Source organism: Agelaius tricolor, unplaced genomic scaffold, assembly GCF_023055355.1.
Source record: "Agelaius tricolor isolate 1412-34295 unplaced genomic scaffold, bAgeTri1.0.p SCAF_39, whole genome shotgun sequence".
Lineage (NCBI taxonomy): Eukaryota > Metazoa > Chordata > Aves > Passeriformes > Icteridae > Agelaius > Agelaius tricolor.
The window spans coordinates 3,380,001-3,382,500 of record NW_027269299.1 but is presented as its reverse complement, the minus strand read 5'-3'; the positions used below and the strand labels follow the sequence as shown (position 1 = coordinate 3,382,500).

At 56.0% G+C, this 2,500-nt stretch overlaps 1 pseudogene; it reads left to right on the top strand.

Moving 5' to 3' along the window:
• LOC139603544 (28S ribosomal RNA) overlaps nucleotides 1–2,500 on the top strand; it is an 8,287-nt pseudogene that overhangs the window by 1,899 nt on the left and 3,888 nt on the right.

The following is a 2,500-nucleotide window of genomic DNA, read 5'->3' as shown; positions in this document are numbered from 1 at the left end:
GTGGAGCCTCCGCAGGTGCAGATCTTGGTGGTTGTAGCAAATATTCAAACGAGAGCTTTGAAGGCCGAAGTGGAGCAGGGTTCCATGTGAACAGCAGTTGAACATGGGTCAGTCGGTCCTAAGCGATAGGCGAGTGCCGTTCCAAAAGGGTGGGCGATGGCCTCAATCGCCCTCAGCAAAGGGAGTCGGGTTCAGATCCCCGAATCCGGAGTGGCAGAGACGGGCGCCGCGAGGCGCCCGGTGCAGTGACGCATCCGATCCTGGAGAAGCCGGCGGGAGCCCTGGGGAGAGTTCTCTTTTCTTTGTGAAGGGCTGGGCGCCCTGGAAAGGGTTTGCCCCGAGAGAGGGGCCCACGCCTTGGAAAGCGTTGTGGTTCTGGCAGCGTCCGGTGAGCTCTCGCTGGCCGGTGAAAATCCGGGGGAGAGGGTGTAAGACTCGCGCCGGGCCGTACCCATATCCACAGCAGGTCTCCAAGGTGAACAGCCTCTGGCATGTTGGAACAATGTAGGTAAGGGAAGTTGGCAAGCCGGATCCGTAACTTTGGGATAAGGATTGGCTCAAAGGGCTGGGTCGGTCGGGCTGGGGCGCAAAGCGGGGCTGGGCGCGTGCCGTGGCAGGACGAGGCACCGCACGCGGGTGAGTGCGCTCCGCGTGGCCCGCCCGGCGCGCACGGCGTCGACTCTGGGCACACGCCGGGCCCTTCCCTTGGATCGCCCCAGCTGCGGCGGGCATCGCCCGCCCTCCCCTCCACCCCCCCTCCGCCTTGCCGCAGCTGGCGCCCCAGCGGGGCCGCCACCATCGTCGTAGCACGCCGCTGCCCCGTCGGTTCCTGCCGGCGGGGTCCCCGCGGCGCACGGCCGTGGCCAGCGTCAGCCGAGCAGTTCGCGCGGGGGAGGGTCCCTGGAGGGGGTCCCTGGGCTGGCGCCCCACCTCGGCCGGTGCCTAGCAGCCGGCTTAGAACTGGTGTGGACCAGGAGAATCCGACTGTTTAATTAAAACAAAGCATCGCGATGTGATTTCTGCCCAATGCTCTGAATGTCAAAGTGAAGAAATTCAATGAAGCGCGGGTAAACAGCAGGAGTAACTATGACTCTCTTACTACCTGAAACCTGGCCCCCTGGTTGGACAGGGGCAACGGGTTCGGAGGTGGGCTGACCACCCATTCCGTTCCCGATGTTGAATCTGGTCATGACTCGGCTATTCCAAATCCAAATCCGTTTCTTGGAGGAGGAAACTGGGGGCGGCCGTTCCACCTTACTAGGGTATCGGTGGGCACTCAGACCTCCTGAGATGATTTTGTAACATCTACAACCACCAAATTGACAGAAAATTAATTTGGCTTGCTGGTGAATTTTTCTCTAGAACTGTATAGGTCAGATCTGCAGGAGCATATACAGGGGGTGGTTCATGTTTCTGTTAATGGGGGGGTGTTGAACGGGTTTCCTGAGGTGTTTGAACAGCCTACACCACAACTGAGTGAGGGGGACGACTTAAATCCTAGTCCCCCTAAGGACGATGATCAGAATGTACTTGAGAAGGGAGGCAGTGGGAAGGGGGAAGAGGGTACACCAGAGGCATTGCCTCCGGTGCCTGAGGTCCGCAGTGAACAAGCACCGGATGACATCGTGAAGGTGACTGTTCCTGACAAAACTCCACCATGTCCTTGCTGTGGTACCCGGCTCAACTCGATGTTGGCCCTAATTGAACACCTTAAGGGGTCTCACGGGAGGAAGTGGGTGTGCTTTCGGTGTGCCTAGTGTGGGAGGGAGAATTTTAACCATCACAGTACTGTTTGTCATTTTGCAAAGTGCAAGGGTCCAAAGGATGCGGGACCTCCAGTGGGAGAGTGGATATGTGAGGTATGCAGTAGAGATTTTATGACTAAAATTGGCCTAGGACAACACAAAAGATTGGCACATCCACTGGTTAGAAACCAGGAGAGGATCGATGCTTCCCAACCGAAAGAAACATCAAACTGAGGAGCCCACAAAAGATGCTGGACAAAGGAGGAGGAAGAGCTACTTGTCAAGCTGGAGGTACAGTTCGAGAGTCACAAAAACATTAATAAGCTCATATTGGAACACTTAACAACCAAAACAGCTAAGCAGATTAGTGATAAAAGGAGAATGCTGCTCAGGAAAAATGGAGTGGGTGGGGGAGCAGCTGGGAACTTGAAATCAGAACCTGGGTCAAGTCATCAATCCCAGGCAGGAACTGTGAACAATGGACTTGGGGGGAACCACCAGCCGGGAGGACCAGCTGCTGGGAAGGGAACAATAGAGACATCTGGACACACCTTGATAGGGATAATGGTCCCTGGGAAACCTTTGGCCAGCAGAGGGCAGGGTGACTGCAGGCTCATTATCAGAAAAGGATCAAAGAACGTTTATCAGAGGGGACAATTAACAACTTCCCCAGAGCATTTGAACAGTTATTAGAAGGCCAAAAGGTGCGACCACTGCTCAATCAGACAGCGCAGGACTGCTTTGGTTGCCTGGAA